Here is an 18,193-nt window from a genome sequence, read left to right as displayed (position 1 = left end):
ATGTGTAACCTCTAATTTGTTATGTTATGTGCCTGTAAGGTTATGTGTAACCTCTGATTTTTAAGGTAATACAAAGCAAGTAATGCAAACTTGTTTTCATAGACTTGCAGGAGAAACTGTAAGCTATTGATCCAGTACAGCACAGAACTGACTCGTACCTGTTACCAGGAAGTGCTGTACTTCAACTGTTTTTTCTTACAGGCTGCAGAGTTACTGACGAAATCCTGCACCTAGTGCCAAATAAAGAGAACTTCCGGCTCACGCTCCGTGCAATTAAACTATGGGCAAAACGTGAGTAATGTGATTGTTTGTGATCTTTAAACTTTCCAGAGGCACCTCGTGCTGAAAAAACAATGGCACTAGAAGTCCTTCATCTTTGGATAGCTGTTTAAATATCAGGTTTTAGTTCAAAACCTGTGTTTTAGTTTAGATTCAAGGACTGTCTGTGGGGTAGATTCTGTGTGTTTTTTTAATGGGGGTGGAGCGGGGAGATGAGGGGAGTGCCTACAAGACAAGGTGCTGCATTGCTTACCAGGAACCTGACTAGAAAGGATAAAAAATGCCCAGTGAAGTATAAAAGCTTGATAGATAAGGAATAAGAAAATAGCGTTTGCGCATGTGACTAGAGCAAGTGCTAGAAGAATGGCAGAACCTTCTTCTCAAGGGAAGTTGGAGCGAAGCAGTAGCTGTAGCAGTGCAGGCAAATTTCAGAGTAGCGGTATTTTGGGAAGTGGTGTGGTAACGATTCTTTTTCGCATCGCTGTAAGGACCAACAGTTTTGGCCTCGTTGCACTGCAAAAATAACTGACTTGGAGGCTGAAGGGTGATAGGTATTCTATAGATTGTGAAGGTGGTGCTGTAAATTTGAAGGACTATACTTGGGCTTGGGAAGACTACAGGGCAACGACAATGTCTGCATTGTAGGACGTGGCATTTACTCCAACGTGCTGGGATTTCTTGGTGGGGTTTCCTGTGCTGTGCTAGTAGCGAGAACGTGTCAACTCTATCCAAACGCTTTGGCTTCTACTCTGGTGAACAAGTTCTTCTTGGTTTTTTTCAGAATGGTAAGAGCTATTGATGACTATTTTGATTTGCGTAAAGCAGTAACACTTTCTGAGGTGGTTCTTTATATAAGATTTAGACCAACACCATTCAGTCCTACCCTGAATTACATGGCAGAGTCAGTGCCTGGCTTTTCTTGTTTAGGGAGTGGCCAAGACCTGTATTGCTGAAACAACAGGAAGAGAGCAATCTTAACTTAGCAGTATGGGACCCCAGGGTATGTAGACATGGAATTTGGAAGCCTTGAACCTTTCTTCTAAGCTAAGCTGCTGGTGCTGAGCACAATTGTTTTAACATCACAGGTGAACCCATCAGACCGATACCACGTAATGCCTATCATCACCCCAGCCTATCCGCAGCAGAACTCTACATACAACGTATCTACATCAACGCGAGCGGTAATGGTGGAGGAGTTCAGACATGGTAAAGTTCTTTCCATGCTTATTAACTGCTTAAAAGGTGTCATTCTTGCAATATGAAACCACATTACCTGACTTGGTTATATTCCGTGCGGTGTTGTGCCCTTTTAGGCAGAAGAGTTCTCTGGGAAGTCTACCTGTTGCAGGCAACAAGGGAGCAGTTTTACAATGAACTGTTGTAGTAGGCGTGTATTGTGTCAAGGGAATTCCTGCTTTTTGATCTGTCAATTACTGTTCAAAACCTTTCTCTTGTACAGTTTCTATCACGCTCTGCTAGTCTTAAAAACAAAATGGTAGTAAGGTTTTCAACCTTAATTGTAGGTCTTGCAGTTACGAATGAGATTCTCCAAGGAAAATCAGACTGGTCAAAGCTCTTTGAACCACTGGACTTTTTTCAGAAATACAAGTATGTATGAAATCTGTTACCTGAACTTGAAATGATTGCCGTACTGGTTAGCATAGTGACTTTTAGCTTGCAGTCGAAATACAAGATGGCATTGATATGTTTGTTTTTCAGAAGCTGGAGGTAGTCATAGGAATTTTGGTAAGGATAAGTATAGGGAAGATAGAAAAACTGTTTGTGTTTTGCCACTGACACTGTTTTTATTAACAAAAATACCAGCTCTGATACTTAGAATGCAGCAGAACACAATTCTGAAGGATGTAATCAGTTTTTCTTCAGTTAATATTGTGCTGCCTGCAGGATATAATGTGTCTTGTCTGGAAGTCATTTTCTATACATTTAAGGCAGTTTTGGTTTCATTTGAAGGAATATCAAGTCCTGAGCTAGAATGTTACTTTTTCTTTTCTTCTAGACATTATATTGTGCTGACTGCTAGTGCCTCTACTAAAGAGCATCACTTAGAGTGGTAAGTCTTGCTTTGAGTGTGGGTTCAATACATCATTGACGCTCAATTCAGTGTTGCGCTTCATTTGGTTAATACAGTTCACAAAACTAAAGTATTTGACTGTGCAGCTCGGCATGGAATACAGTAGGGAGGTAAGTAGACAGTTCCTCAGCAAAATTAAAAGCTTTCTTGTGAAGGGCAGTTAGCGTAAGTTATCTTGCTGTTTAAGAAGTTAAGCTAAAGACCTAAGTCATGATGAGAAGGAACAAAGAGGGTTAGCGTGCGTATGCTCTGTGCCATCTGGAGAAGCAGACTCCTTAGGAGTCTAAGGAGACTACTTACCCAAGGCTACTTCAGTTAGGAAGATGTTCCTTGTTGCAGAGACTGAAGTAAATGGGGATTACTTGATGTCATCAGATGTGTAGTGGACACTGGAGAGCTTGATCTTTTACTGACTTATAGAGCAGTGGTCTCCAAACTTTTGTGCACTCCTGTGAGCAAAACAAAAAAAAAAAAAAGTAATTTTTGAACACATAGTTGCGGTCTATGTCTACTTCTTTACAAGTTACGTACACATTACTGAAGTTCTAATCTTTTCTTCCCGGACCCAGTGGATTGTCTTGTGCACCCCCTGGGGTACATCCCCCTCCGACACTTTGAAGACGACTGTTGTAGAGCCTTAGAAGGCTTGGTTTCATAGCTTTTTTACTGGATGCAATATTTAATTTAGGACTAGATTGCACTCAACGCTAAGTTGCTCTGGTAATGTAGTCCGCCTGTTCCAGAGCCTACTTTTCTCCAGTGAAGTGAAACAAGGCTGTTTAATCGGGGTGAAACCTGACCGTCTGCACAGAGTACCTGAATGCTGATAAATAGTGTTTACTACGTTTTAATCTAGTAGTGTGCTCAGGCATCTTGTGTTTAGTGCTGGAAATGATCATCTCGGCATGCTTGGTAGTGGATAGGTAAATTGCAGGAGTGCTGATCTACTTTGTGAAAGGTAATGTGAGAACCCCTTCAACTGTGGTTAGAGAAAATGACTGCTGCTGACGTGGTATTTGTCACTGTCTCAAGGGAGACATGCCAGTAATAACTTGTTGAACCTGTATGAATGGGGTGACTAACTGTGAGTCTTGAAATAAGGGGAAACGGTGAGGAATTAAGGTACTGTAATGTGTGTGGTGTTCTTTTTCTGAAGAAACGAGTGCTTTGCCTGCCTTGCTCAAGTAAGCAAGGAAAATAGCTGTGTGTACCAGACCCCTGTTCTGAGGGCACCTTGGTTATACTTCAGGGTTCGGCTTGTGGTCTAAGGCAAATGATTGAATTCTTGAGCTACCTCTGAAAGACACCTTATTTCCTGTTTAAAAACAGCTCTAGTAGGTAGTACCTCTTACCTGAACTTGTTAATGTGTTCACTTAAAAATCGTGTCAGCTACAGCTTGATGTCAGTCGCAGTTAGGTATACAACAAGGAGTTCTGGGCAGAGGGCTTAGAGCCAAATAGTTTTTAATGTGAGATGTTTTAAGTGGAGAAGGCTTATTGTATCTCACAATAAAGATGAGGAAAGTTCTGGCTGCAGTAAAAGCTGACGTTTTTGCAGTGACAGAAATGGCAGCAAACGGGGCTTAGTTTTGCATCTGGGAAAATGAAAAGCAGAAGACAAACTTGCTTCCGTTTGCTATAAGAACAAGTTTAGTTCACCAACTCTTGAATGGATTTGGGAATAGATGGCACATCTCTGTTGTTCATCAACATAAGATACTTGTGAAGAACGTACAGAGTTCTGACTGCTTTCAAGGGTAGCAGTGTTTTAGGTAGAAGGGTAAAATGCCAGTACTTCATTTAAAAGAATAGCCTTGGTGGTCATGATACATTTCTTGGGTAAGTCTCTGATGAGACTGTGTTGACTGGATCGTTTGTTTATTAAAGGAACGATATTTTTCAGTTTGGCTGGAAGAGGGTAAACTCTTTTCACAGATCAGTCTGCAAGAAGAATAGCATCTTTACTCAGGTGTAATGGAAGAGTTGTGCTTGAGCCTTTTCTAAACGGTTGTTCTCCTTGATCTTTGGGGTAAAAAGGAGCTTTGCTGCACTTCAAAATGCAGCCAGAGGTGCTGGGAATCTGCTTCTTGTTGACATTTTCATCATAGGTTATATGTTGAAGTGTTGTGTCTGACCTGTTAAGAGTACAAGTTAAACTTACTTACTGCCTCTGTCTTTGGAAACTTTGAAGCTCCAATGTCCCTGAAAACATCTCCAGCTCCAGTGTGTGTGATATAAATATCTAGTATCTGCTGAGCTGAATGAAACTTACTACTTACTTACTGACTGGTTAGCATTTTTGGTATTAGCATTGTATTATAAGAAGGCAGATAACTACTGTGCTGGATACAGTCAAAAACGAGTAAATGTCTCTTGTTCTTATCAGGATTGGCCTTGTGGAATCTAAAATTCGTGTGCTGGTTGGAAACTTGGAGAGGAATGAATTTATATCTATTGCACATGTAAAGCCACAGTCTTTCCCTGGCAGCCGAGAACTTTGTAAACAGTGAGTTTCATTACTTTTCTGAACTAGAGTTTGGCCCATGTATTGTACCTCGTTTATATTCCTTCACCTCAGCTTACCTGTGAGAGATGTTCAGTTACGTAGTTACTGTTTTGTAGGTACGAGGTCTGGCGGGCAAGGTTCTGAGCATGTAGGATCTTTTTAAAGAAGGGAGAACTTGAGGGAGGAGTTCTCGGAGAACTTGAGTATGGGCTGACTCCAATCTTTAGCTGCTGCGTACAACTAAACTGTTTTGCTTAATCCCTTCTTGAGAGTAGATGCTAGCACCTGAATAACTGGCATCTGTGCATAAATGATAGATTTGTGACTCTGTCTTTTTAGGAGTGGATATGTGTCAATGTGGTTTCTTGGAATCGTGTTTAGGAAAGCGGAGAATGCAGAAAGTGTTAACGTTGATTTAACGTGTGTTATACAGTCATTCAAGGATACAGGTAAGCCTCTATTTTGCTCTAGTCTCGTAGGGTTTCAATTTTTAATTCTAGTGCAAGTTGCTTCACAAAGTGAATTGTGCTTCCTTCTGGTATTAGCTATTAGCTATTTCTGTAGAGCGTGACACGTAGAAGATTAGCCTTAGAAACATACTATTTTGACACTTTGGCAATGTAAGTCCACCTTGAAACAGAAGTGTGTACTACAGCCCTATGTACCATATCCCATATGTGAAATAACAGTTCTGCAGATCATAGTGAATGATCAGAAAGGAACTGCGATTCCTGAAGTGGACAGTCAGATGTGAAGCCAGGAGAGAGATGCCCGTTTACTGGGTGTAGCTACACTTGTCAAAAGCAGTTGTCAGTTACTGAACTTTGGAAGTGGGAATTAACTGTATCAGGCTCTAAAAGAAGTTGTGAATGCCTGCTGACAGTATTGTTTCCAAAATAACAGTTTCTGTACGATACCATCCCAGAACTTTGAAAGGCAGTGAGTGGTCACATTGTAATGACATGCAGTCTTGCACGTCAAGCTCCGTGTTCATCTTCTTTTATTCCTTTTGATAGATGCAGAAATAAAGTCATATCGCAAGCGTTGTTAGATAATGCTAAAATAAAGGGGCTTGGGGGTGAGCAGTCATTTGAAAGTACAGGTCTTTGGTTCCAAAGTCTGTTTACTTCTTCCCAAGCTGACTGCTCTTGTGCCTTTCAGAAGTGCACGTGTGCTGTGAGGCTTATGCCTTGCTATCGTAACGACAAACTAAGGAAATAGGGTTACTCTTCGGAAGTGACGAGTGTGTTTGGACAAAAAGTTCTAAGCAGTGGACTCCTTTAAACTCTTCATCAGTGCAAACAAACATTTCTCCATGGTACCAGCATGAGCTGTGTGTTGTGTTGCTCAGACAACATGAGTAAATGCAGTAAAAGCGGACCTTCTTTTTAGCTCATGCTTTGGGATATGAGACAAGCACAGAAAAAAGGCATCAAAACGCTTGTCTGAGTTTCAGGCCAGGTGGGGTGACTTCCTCAGACTTGCACTGTTACCCGAACCGATGCTTGTCCTGTACGTTACATCCAGTGGCACTGTGTTTGAATGTTGTGGCAAATGTAAATCATGTCAACAACTTTGACAAATACCCAATGCAAACATTCCCACTGAGCTACAACACTAAATTTCCTGTTAGTTTACAGCCAGGCTAACCACCTCAATGTGCTAAAGGAAGGTATGAAGATTGAGGCAGCTCATGTGAAGAGAAAGCACCTCCACCATTTTTTGCCTGCAGAAACCTTACCGAAAAGAAAGAAGGTATATTAAAAATTGGGCTCTTCTGGCAATATTTTTTTTTTCCTTTAATAATTACTTGAAGACTTCATTATTTTGATGTTGTTGTTTCAGCAAAGCATGCCAGGTACTAGTCAAAATGCTGGTGGGCTTCAGCGCAAAAGGACTTCTTCAGATGGAAGCTGTTTGGACAGTTCCAGAGACACGGGCTCCAGAACACCGGAAAATTCCTCTTCATCACATAAGATTGCTAAAGTGGACACCTCTCCAGCCGAGAGAGAAAGGTTAGCACCATAACCTTAAAGCTGTGAAGAAGCTGCTTTTTAACTGACTCGCGATGGGAATGAGGTCTGGGATTTCTTGTTTGAATCTGTGTTGTTCATAAGCACGTGGAGGGCTCTAATGGCTTCAGGAAGAAAGCTGTCATCTCCTTTGGGCACGTGGGGGGAGGCAAGTTAAAGAAATCCTTGAAAAAATGAATTTAATATCCATGAAGACATGTCGGAAGAAAGGAGAAGTGGATACCGGAGGAATTATTTGGTCTTGAATGTAGATCTCCTTGGGTTAGTGTGTAACTTGAAGCCGGAGTGTTTTCCATGTAGGTAATTTTGTTCTTTCTAACAAAAAGTATGGTTAATGCCAAGCAGTATGATGTTCTAACGAAGTGCTGATCTTGATCACAGCAACACTAGAGCTGCTGCTGCCTTGGTGCAGCAGTATGAGAACTCGGGCAGTAAAAGTGTGTGTCACTTCCTGGGAGGTCTGCTTGTTCATAAGCTACTTCAGCCCAGGAGGAATATGTAATCTTGAGAGTAATAGCCCAAGAGTACCAAATGTGTAATGCCTGCTGTGTTCAGACCATTTGGTACTGGAGGAGTGGCATTAAAACTAAAATAAAATGGGATGCCCGTATGGGTAGAGCAGATCCATTCATGGAAAGCAGTACAGAGTGCTGGAGGTACTAAGCTGGAAGACAGTGCAAGTACATAGAGACTGACTAAAGACAACACTGAAGTTTAAATTTGCGGTCTGAAGTTCAGCGGTCAAAATGAAGATCTCGTGCTAGATTGCCTGGGAGTTTGTTGTTTGGTAGAGCTGTGACAATGAGCTAAGAAGACAGACATTTGTCTTGCATGGGCTTTCTGGAAAGGAAATGTATAGTATTTTACAAACGAGCTTTTTATAACTCTAGCATCTGACTCTTACAGAAATGCTGCGTACCAGAAATCTAACGGTGCTAACAAGAGAGAGAAGCTACCTCGTGTAGCTGAGCCATCAGTGTCTAAGGGACTCTCCATTCCTGTTACTGATTCAAGTATGTATTGACGTGGTGGGTGGAATGCAGTCTTTAATTTCACGGCTGAACTCTAGAAGCGCGGTGTCTCTTACAGAAGTGGAGGCTACAGTTGCAATAAGAACATTGGGACCTCCAGTTGGTAGCACCATTCCAGGACGTAACACAGTTTCTCAACCAGGAGGACGTTTTGTCCAAGGACAGCATGAATTAAGTGGGACTGGAATTACAGATCCTAAGAACAGTGCACCTAAACGACCTTATTCAGTGACCACTGAAGGACCTCATTCACCTCCATCAGAAGAACGCCCCAAAACACTAGCAGACGGAGAAAAGGTAAGGAAGGGGGGCTAGGCCAGGGAGGGTTTGAAGTAGAATTAATTCTTGATGTACAATGCATGACATAACCGAGAAGAAATGCATATATACATCCCCAATGGATTCAGGAATCTAAATTTAAGCATAATGCTAGTTTTACTAGGATGTAGGTGTGAGAAATTGTCTTGAACGGACTGTATAGCTATTAAACAATTTTTTTCCCCCGAGATCTGGCACTAGTGACTGGTTTTGGTCTGGTGGCAGGCTCTCTAAATACTACTGTACTTGTATATTACTGCACTGACCCATTGCTCAATGAACTGGAAGCAGTTCTTCATTCAGAAAAAACGCAAATCTCAAAAGGAAGAGGACATGAATGTTATAAATGTAGACGTATGAGCTAATCTTGTTCTGGCAGATGATTTTCGAATGCCTCTTGATAGTTTTGCTGCTTTAGAAATCAGCAGCCTACTCAACAGGTTGTCCACTGCTGAAACGACCGTGTGGAGTTGCTTGTTAAATCTGGGTTTTGTGGGAGCTTTTGATTAATGCTTGATTTGTTTTCTTGCTATACATAACTCTCCTTAAACAGCTGTTTGCGTGGCTTGACCTCTGATTTGAGGCAAAGAACAACTAGGAAAAAACTCAATTTTGACACTTGTAAAGAATCAGCTTGCAGAACTGTTACCTACTATTGAATACTTCAGGTACAGATTTCAAGGTTTGGGTAGTACGACTTCTTGCGAGGCTTGAGATTCCTGTGCGGTAAGGGGAGTGTTGTCTAAATGTTGTTTTAAGAATGGCCACTAATACAGTTAATGTGTTGACTGGAAGCTGTACTCAAATATGAAGGTAACTTCAGTATAGCAATTATTTTGAGTCTGTGTATTCTGTTCTTCTAGTTAACTGGCCAGGATTCAGCATTCAAAGGCGGCGGCAGTCCAGAAGATGTCAGCAGCAGATCTACAGACAATGTAATTAGGAAGGCGTTTTACTCAGTGGGCTAACTGAAAAGCTGAATGGACTCTGCTAGTGCCTAGACTACCTCACATCAGTACTCTACGCGTTTATTGATGTAAACAAAAATATGCTTTTTAGTTTAACTTCTTTCAGCCTTCATTTCCCAAATATGTTCTTGTAAGAGTTATCCCTATTAGTCTTTTTAGAAGTCTTGACTGTCACTAGCTGAAACAGCTTTGGAAAAGCCACAAAAACCAAGCTGCCCTGTGACTTGGATTCAGAATGTAGGTAAACAGGTTAACTAGTTACTGCAACCACGTTGTGGTGTCAAGTGTGTCTGAACGTGCTTGTATTCATTTGTGCTTTCCTAGTGCATGTGCATATATTGTTCTTCTCCTAAACTATTTTCCCGGTTGGCACATACACTCCTGGGCATCTATCAGAATGGTGCTCAGCTTCCTCAGCTAGCAGCTGTCCCCTGCCTAACACGGCCACGCGCTACACAAGTATTGCCTCCCATGGAGGCCCATAAATAATTGTGGTATTGAAGACAACGCAGCAGAGGATGCTACCAAGGTATGGAGATGATAGACGTGTCCCATGCCGTTGTATCTGATTTTTGTCTTGAGACTGCTCCAGCATGAGACTTGAGGGCTTTTTTTGTTGTCGCTGGGTAGGAAAGCTAAACTCGGAACACACAGCTTGAAGATGTACTTAAACATTGCAATAGCCAAGGCTGTTGTGGCACTGCTACCCACCTGCAAGGGAGAGTCTTGAAAGGAATTGGCATGCAGAGAGTGTTTTCAGATAAACCCTGAAAGCTGTTCTACGTGGTTACATGAAAACTTGTAGTAGTCTGAAGTTCCGGTTCTGTAAACTGGTAACACTGCTTACCCAGTTAAGTGCATGAGGGTTTTTTGAGGGGTGGGGAGAAATTCTGATCCCGTGAAACAAATGTTGTGCTCTCTCTCTATTGTAACTTCTTTATAACTTGGTGTTTTTGTAAATGAAGTTGTATGTTTTTCCAGAGAATTTTCGTATGTACTGTAAAATACTGTCTTCCAAAAAGATTTTTTTTTAATTATTATTAATTTTTTTTAATGCACGTGGGATCTGCTTAAAAACCCCAAACAAGTAAACCAAATGTAAGGCGGGCAGGGCAGTGCCAGAAAAAGTATGTTCTACAAAATGATGATGTCATGGTAGAGTAAATTTGAGGAGACTAGGAACACTGCTTTCCTGCTTCTAGTATTTCCAGGTTTTGAATTAACACCCTCTGAATAGTGCAGCTTGCAAACTGCGCTGACAGCTGAAGTCCCATTTTGCTGTGCGGACAACAGATACCCCTGACTTCTTTTAAAATTAGTTGCTTGGCTTAAACCGCAATTCTGAGCTCTGATCATTTTAAGCATCCACCTCAAACCCTAGTGACAAGACCGAAGGGGCATGTAGCTACCTTGCACGGTCTTCATTCTCCAGCATTCCCCCTACTGCTGGTATTCCAAACTTGTGGAGAAAGCATGACCATGACCGTATACTTACCTTTTTTCCTTATTACCTCTGGTTTCCAGCTTGCTTCAAGTGCAATTCATCTCTTAGAAAATGTGCCTTAGTGGGTTTGAGAGGTCTTACTCCTCCTTCTCCCCTCGAAAAAAACCCCAAAACTTAAGAGTGCAAGGCTTAGGTTTACTCACAGGTTAAAATTAAGAGAGAGAACCTATGTTACTTCAGTGGCTTTTAGCAGAGCTACACCCTGAGTTTATAAAATGGTTACCTTGGTTTTGTGACCTGGGTTAAAACCATGGTCTTTCAATACTGTCAAGTCTGTGTACTAGTTACAGTAGGTATACAACTTCAGCACTTGTGTAAATAAAACTCCATCGTTAATTTGAAGGAATTAAAGCTGAAGTAGGTGATGAGATAAACGGCAAAGCAACTATGAAAAGTGTTTTGTAATGGTCTACAAGCCTGTAATATTACCATGCTTTTAAACAAATTCTTCCACTTGACCTGTTAAAGGCTGTTGTGCCCTTAACCTCTAGTCAGCACATGCATTTCTGCAGCTGGTCTCAAACTAACCTAGCTAATTGATATCAAAGTATATGCCTGTACATGGATTTATTTTTTTTAGCTCTTGCTTTGCAGAATTATCTTCTAATTGTGCTTTGTTGTTGTTGTTGTTGTTTCCCCCCCCCCTCACTCTTAGGGTGTTAAGAAGAAGTTTAGGAAGAAGTCAGGTTACTAGTTTCCTGGACTTGATCCAGCATGGGTCAGATTACACGCTTTATTTTAATGTACCCTGACTCAGCGCTTGGCCGCGTGCAGAGAGATGTTGCTGTTCTGGAGTTTCCCTGCTATTGCAGAGGTTGGATGCTGCCCCAGCACTATGCAGATTAGATTACAGCTGTTTTAAATAAAGTTCAAACTGCACCAGTTCAACTGAAGTGTTTTCCTTTGTTTATGGAGCAAGTCTTCTGTCAAAGTGATTGAAAGGCAAGTTCCTCATGCATAAAGACTCCTCTCCCTACAATACTCAGAAGGAAGCAGCCCAAGCTAGAGACAGTATTGCCAAGCGTGGTTCCTGTCCTTTAGGGTGAATCCCTCCAGCAGGCTTTTCTATGCTCTGGGAAACATCTGCGGTTATAACTTTGCAGCTGCTGTTGGCTCTAGCAGTCCTGTCTGAATCTGGTCCAGCGCAGGTCACCAAGAGTCAGTGCTAGAAGCAGCGCTTCTTAGCTGTTAGCAATTGCATCATCACATCGCTTCCTGGCATAGTGTCTTATCGCTGATCATCTGGGGACAGAGGTTTTTATTCGTTTGCCAGATGGAGCTGGTAGTAGGGCAAGTTCTTTCTGGAATACCTGAAGGAGAGAAAAGCTGTATGTGGCCTTCTTTCTCATTTTTGTTTTTACTGAAAAGCAAAGCAATCGGTGCTAGCTTTGCAAGATCCTCAGGGTTATCGACAAACCCCAGGTAAGTAAATGCCTAAACTAAAACAAACCCCAGTAACAAATGCATTGTTTTCTCTTGCTTCTGCCACAATGCATCCCCCTAAGACCCTAAACCCAATACTGAATGTATTTAATTGTGATTGTGCTGAACACAAGATGACCAGAGCCAGAAAATACCTTGGACTTGAAGGTGAGGGAGGCTCCTTGATGCCAGACTTCCTGCAAACTTTGCTGTTTTCTGTCTGCTTTCTTAGCTGGTTGCTGTGTGTGTGGCTTGGAGGTCCAGCTGGAGGGGGTGAGGGATGCATGATCAGTCTCCTTAAAGAGGAGCAGCTCTGCGTTGAGACTGTGTACGGTTAGTAACTTTGAGCAAGACGTTCCATTGCAGGAATTAACGTCTCCTGTGGTTTTACTTGTTAGGTCTAAGCAAAGAAGTGGTTCATGTGAAGTCGCCTCCGCTTCTGCTACTGCAGTGGGTTGGTGTAACTTCTTGCTACTGCTTCTACAACTGCAGAAACTAGAGAGAGCAAGTAATAGAGGGGTTGGGGGGTCCAGCCGCAGCCCCCTGCTTCCTGGCCAGCTCTGCTGTTGCTCTGCCTTTCGTCGAGTGCTGCGGGGCCAGGTTGGACTAAGCAGAGTCCAGTGGGGTGTTTTCCGAGAAGGAGGCGAGGGGTGGGCTGTTGAGCACTGCCTGCTGCCTCCTAGCATGCTGGTCAGCATGGACTGCCTCCCCTTCCCTGTGCCTGAGGGTTTCTTCAGCCACCATCTACCCCTGGGGTGCCCAGCTCCGAGCGTGGCCCGAGTATGACTACCTGTGGTTGGTAGTCGGTTTGTTTTGTGTTTCCAGGTTTTCTTCCTTGGAATCATGTTGTCCACAAAGAAATGTCATTATCCATCCCATTTCTAATTCAGTATCTACCGATCTAGCGTGACCCAGAGCCTGTGTGAAGGAGGAGCCGCCCCAAAGGATCCTGCAGCGACCTGTTTGTCCACAATCCTTTCTCCGAGTCCACTTCTGGAACTGCAGGGGCAGTGCTTGTGTGCAGAGTCCCGGAACAGCAGCACTGCCAGGGAGCCCCAGCGCCTGCTGTGTCCAGAGCTGCTCTTTCCACCGCCACACTCTCCTCCTGAGCCCTTCTGGTGTTGTAAGGCCAGAGTGCTCCAGCAGCTTGGCCACAGTTCTCCCGTGTGGCCATCCTGTGACAGCAGGCAGGGGAAGGCACTGGGCACTGCTGGGACAGAGCTCGCCATGCTCCAGAGCAGCATTTGCGTCATGGAAGGAGACCCCCTCAGGGCAGTGCCTTAAGGCTTAGGTCTTCTTCCAAAGTTTCTCTCAAGAACATGCAGGCTCTGGCCATGTCCACCAAAAATTACCCTGTCCCGTATTTTTAAGCTGCTTTTTAAGTTCCAGAGTAGCTGAACGAGAAGACATCCACTGTACATTTAATTGAGAAAGATGTACGCAAGACGCACCAGCTGGGGACTGATGCTGCCAGCAGGTTCAGCACCCCAGGGGAAGAGGAGGGCAGCCACCCTCTCTGGCTGGAAGCCTGTCGGGGCTTCAGCGTTTCAGCTTTGGTGGCCCCAGGCTGCTGCGGAGCCGTAGTCCAGTCTCTAGGGCTGCAGGGACCCATGCCAGGGGCTGTGTGGAGGGAGCTGGGCAGGGGCAGGGCTGCAGGAGGTGATTGCAGGGCTCTGACCCCAAGCAGAGTGGCTGCAGCACTCGCGTTTGACCCCCAAACCTTGCCTCATCAGTGCCTTTACGGTAGCTGGAGATCCTCATACTTAACACATGAGGAGTTGCAGGCGTGATCTGTACCAGCAGTGGCTTAGGAACCCGGACCGGGGCTAAGCCCCAGCAAGAGCCTTTGCACAGAGCTGTTGCTCTGCAGCTCCCCGGCTTGCCTCCCAAAACTCCTCATCCAGCAAAACCTCCCACACTTATGCGGAGCTTTGATTCTTGGGGCTCCGCTGTTCCTCTTGCTGATGCTAATGCCCTTGGCATCAGTTCCCATAATCACGGATTGCTATGTAAAATATTTATTGCAGGACTTATCCTTTTTAAAAAAAAAACAAACCAAACCCACTTTATTTACATAAATTACAAAATAAAATAATCACACTTTTGCTCACACTAAAAATCTACTCTTAAATTAAAACTCGGTTGGGCTCAGCACAGCAAGGAGCCACAGCAAGGTCGTTGCTAGTAGAGCCTTGTGCTCTTAACACAGCGTTCCATTTTTATAGCTCTCATTTTTATAGCTTAAACCATGATAGAGACAGAGTCACAGCAGCACAGAATGGATGCTGAAAGAGACCTCTAGAGATCATCCAGCCCACCTCGGCTGCTCGAGCAGGGCCAGCTGCAGCAGGCTGTGAGTCTGCTTCTCGAAGGTTCTATTGGCTGCGTTGCTCCCAGGTTGTGGAGCTCGCATGGCAAATGGGCAATGAAGAGGGATGAAGTTTTCAGGCACTTTCTGGCCGGTGCAGTGATTTTTATTTTTTTTTTCCTTCTGACTTTTTCTCCCCCCTTCCTGGTCTTGCAGCTGCCCAAGGCGCAGCCAGAGAAGTGGAGGAGGGTCCCTGCCTGGCCTGCAGCTCCCTCCCTCGCCATTCTTAGGGTGATTTGGGGTTATTTTGCTGTGTCAGTGAGGCAAAGCTGGGCTCTTGGGGGCTGAGGTCAGTGGGACCCGAGGAAGGCCGTGATGGTCTTGAGGCTTTGAAGGGCTGTGCACCGAGCCCTGTCCCTGCTGGAGGGGACCCTGGTGGTGTTCAAGACGAAGGCCTTGCAGCCCTTGTTGTCGTGTGTGCCCGTGTCCCCCCCAGCCCCCAAGGTCTGTCGTTGTCGCAGGGGCTCTGTGCTGCTTTCTGCGTGGGGCCGTGTCCGTGAGTCCTGCAGGGACCTGTCTGTCCTGGCTTCCCCACCAAAGGGCTGCTTCCCCTGGGGAAGGGGAACGGGGAGTTGTTCCCGTTCCCGTCCCCCCCCCCCCACCATCGCCTGCCGCGCTGGTGGTGACTCAGGCCTGGGGGTGGCTGGGTTCCCCTCGGGGCTTGCTGGCTTGGATCTGGGGCTCGGCGGGGCTTTTGCACCTCTTGGGGGCTGTTTCCTGGTGCCCCCCGCACTCCCTCCCCGTCCCACACAGGCACGGAGCGGTTCTGGAGAAAGAGCTTTTAATGGGAAACACAAAAGAAAAGGTCCCATCCAAGCTGGTCTAACCCCTCCCTACCACCCTCCCCGGCCCCCCCTTCGACAAATACCCCCCCCTCCACTCCCACCCCCCATTCCCCCCATCTCCATCCCTCTCACCCCTGTCTAATGCCCCCCACACACACACACCCTCACGTTGGCTGCCAGAGCCCTGCGCTTGCTGGGTGCCATTGGCAAGGAGCTCTGCGCCTGCCTCTTCCTCCACTTGCCGGCCGTGGCAGGTGGGGATGGTGGCAGGTCCATCCCCGCATCCTGCCACGGCTCCTGGGGCTCCATCCCGCCACCGTTGACTATTTTGAGGCTCAGCATGGTGTCGCTGAGCTCAGGGATGCAGTAGTCGGGGGTGAGCATCTCCTCAGGCAGCGAGAGCGAGCTGAAGTCGCGGTCTGGGGTGTCTGCGCTGGTGCCACCAGCGTCCTCGGGCACGGAGCTCCTGCTGGGAGCATCCTGGCTGACCCCCACTCCATCCAGGGAGCAACCGAAGAGCCTTAGGGCCTCTTCCAGGACCATTTCCTCGGACACTGCAAGGTCGCCTGCAGTGTCCCCAAGGGCTTTGTTGTTGGTGGCAGCGCAGGGGCTGGTGTGGACATCGCCGCCCGGGGTTGCCCCCACAGAGGTGGCCGTGCTGGGGATGTTGATCTGTGCCAGCTGCCCCTCGCTGTGCTGGTAGCCAGGGATGGACACTGGCAGCTCCAGAGGGTCTGGGGCCACCCCACTCCTCTGATTTTTGTAGGGTGTGAGGTATCATGGTTGGCCCTGGGGGGTCCCTGTGGCTGCCCAGGCCACGGGGGCCCCGCAGCCCGTGGGACCCCACAGGGCAGCACCCGACAGAGAAGTGGCGCCTTGGCCGAGCGTGGCGGTGGCCGGTGGAGGCAGGTCGGTGGTTGTCCACTGGATGCAGAAGACCCGGGGGTCGAAGAGGCAGCCACATGGAGCCCTCTGCAGACCTGTGTGGGTGAGGGGGAGCTGTGCTGGGCCGGGGGGACTCTCTGGGGGCACCCGCCAAGCCGGCCCCGATGGCCGACATCCCCCAGCTCTGGGCCAGGGGCGTGGGGAGCTTGTGGCCGGGGCGATCCCCACAGGGTGAGCTGCTGTGCTGGTGGGACGGGGTTGCAAATCGGGGAGGAGACTCGCATCTAGGAGGTGAAAGGGGAGAGGTGGCCCCAAATATTTGGGGAATTCTCTGCAGATGGGCTTTACTGGGCACGCGCCGCCCGGGCGAGGGCAAGGATGCTCACCGGGGCTTGCTGAACCCCCATGCGAAAAGTGCCGGGGGAACGGGTGTGATGGGGATGGCGAAGGTGCCAGAGCAGACTGGGGTGCCATACCTGCTGGTGGTGCCTGGGGGGCCCGGGCTGCAGGGAAGGGCTGCTCCCGCGTGGGCAGGCGGCACGGGTTGGCTGAGCCTAAGAGAATGAGACAGGAGCGATGGCCGGCGGTCTCCTCTGCTCTTGCCCCCCAAGAGCGTCCCTGGGCTGCAGGGGTTGGGGTCGGTCCCTACCTCAAGGGTAGAAGGTTTTGGGGAGCATGAATGGCTGGAAAAGCTGGGGCGCCGGGGGGCCCCAGGGCCCAGGCAGTGGGAGCTGCATTGGTGGCCGCGCCATGGTCCCTTCTGGCTGTTGGCTGCCAAGGACTCTTTGGCATCTCCCCGGAAGGAATGCGGGGGCTCCCTGTGTTCCGCCCCACCCCCAAGAGCCTCCCCAGCTCCTCTTGGGGAGGGAAAGGGTTAAGGGAGGCTGGGGTGGCCCCGGGGCCTACAGGCGGCTCTTGGGGTCTGCGGGTACAAATGCTCTTGGCTTTCAACAGTATTTTTCCGGTGGGGGAAGAACAACAAGTTGATTCAGCTGAGCGAAGCGGGGACCAAGCTGCAGCCGCAGCCTCCTTGCACCAGATGGCAAATGCGTTTGTGACCGTTGCCCGCGCTTCTGTTCGCTGCGTTGACCGGAGCGAGGCAGAAATAGGAAAAAGGACCTCGAAGGCGCGAAGGAAGGTCACGCGGTGTCGCTCGGTGGCACGCTTTCCCACAGCCCTCGCTCCAGTAGTGCTGTCAGGTCTTTCAGTCTCCTGCTGGGAAAAGCAGCAGCTCTGGATCCCCCTGGGAGGGGGCAGCCCTTTCCCTGGGTGCATGACACCCCGGAGGAGACGCACCGCGTGCTCCCAGAAAAGGACTGGATTCTGCCCAACGTCCGGTGTCAGGGCGCTGGGGCTGTTTGCGCTCTACGGGATCCCAGGGATGGGGTTAGTACATCCCCTCCTCGTGCTTGGAGGATTCGGCGCTAGCAAGGACACCCCAAGGGTACCAAGGACACAGGCCTCTCGCTCCCGCTGTGTGAACAGTGTGTGGCCTGGGGGAGTCGGGACAACTGCCGTGAACCGGAGGCCAAAGATCTCTCCTGGCCTGTATCCTGGTAATCAAAGAGATTGCTCTCTGTTTGTGAGGCACCTCTGGCTGCAAGATTGTGCAAGGCCATCTGCTGTGTAACTTGTGGCAGGGACCGATGCTGGGGGCGTGAAGGCAAGCGCGCTTCTAAAAGCGTAAAACTTCGTTTCATTTCAGAGCGCAGCTGAGCCACCCTGCTCCTCAAGACTCTGCCATCTGCACCGCTGTGGCTGGGACTGGGCAGTGCTGCACATCCCAAAGGCCACCGAGTCACACCCGTGTCCCTGCTGATTTGCCGGGAGCTTCTGCGATGCGAGCGATGTTCTGGGGGCTGATCTCTTGGACTGCAGCTACTTCGTCCCTGACCGGCAGCTGGCCAGGAGGGTTGTGTCCCAGGTGGAATTCCACCTCTCTGACGAGAACCTGGCCAAGGATGCTTTCCTCCTGAAACATGTCCAGAAGAACAAGATGGGC

General features: G+C 47.4%; 1 long non-coding RNA gene across 1 annotated transcript; it reads left to right on the top strand.

Annotated features, from left to right (window-relative positions):
- The first annotated feature begins 951 nt into the window (after window positions 1-951).
- Window positions 952-1,456, top strand: LOC126034638 (uncharacterized). Its single transcript, XR_007504669.1, has 3 exons — window positions 952-1,064; window positions 1,207-1,279; window positions 1,365-1,456. It is a non-coding gene; the product is annotated as an uncharacterized LOC126034638 (long non-coding RNA).
- Window positions 1,457-18,193: the final 16,737 nt, after the last annotated feature.

Source organism: Accipiter gentilis, chromosome 35 (genome assembly GCF_929443795.1).
Source record: "Accipiter gentilis chromosome 35, bAccGen1.1, whole genome shotgun sequence".
Classification (NCBI taxonomy): domain Eukaryota; kingdom Metazoa; phylum Chordata; class Aves; order Accipitriformes; family Accipitridae; genus Astur; species Astur gentilis.
This window is presented reverse-complemented; position numbering and strand designations above follow the sequence as displayed.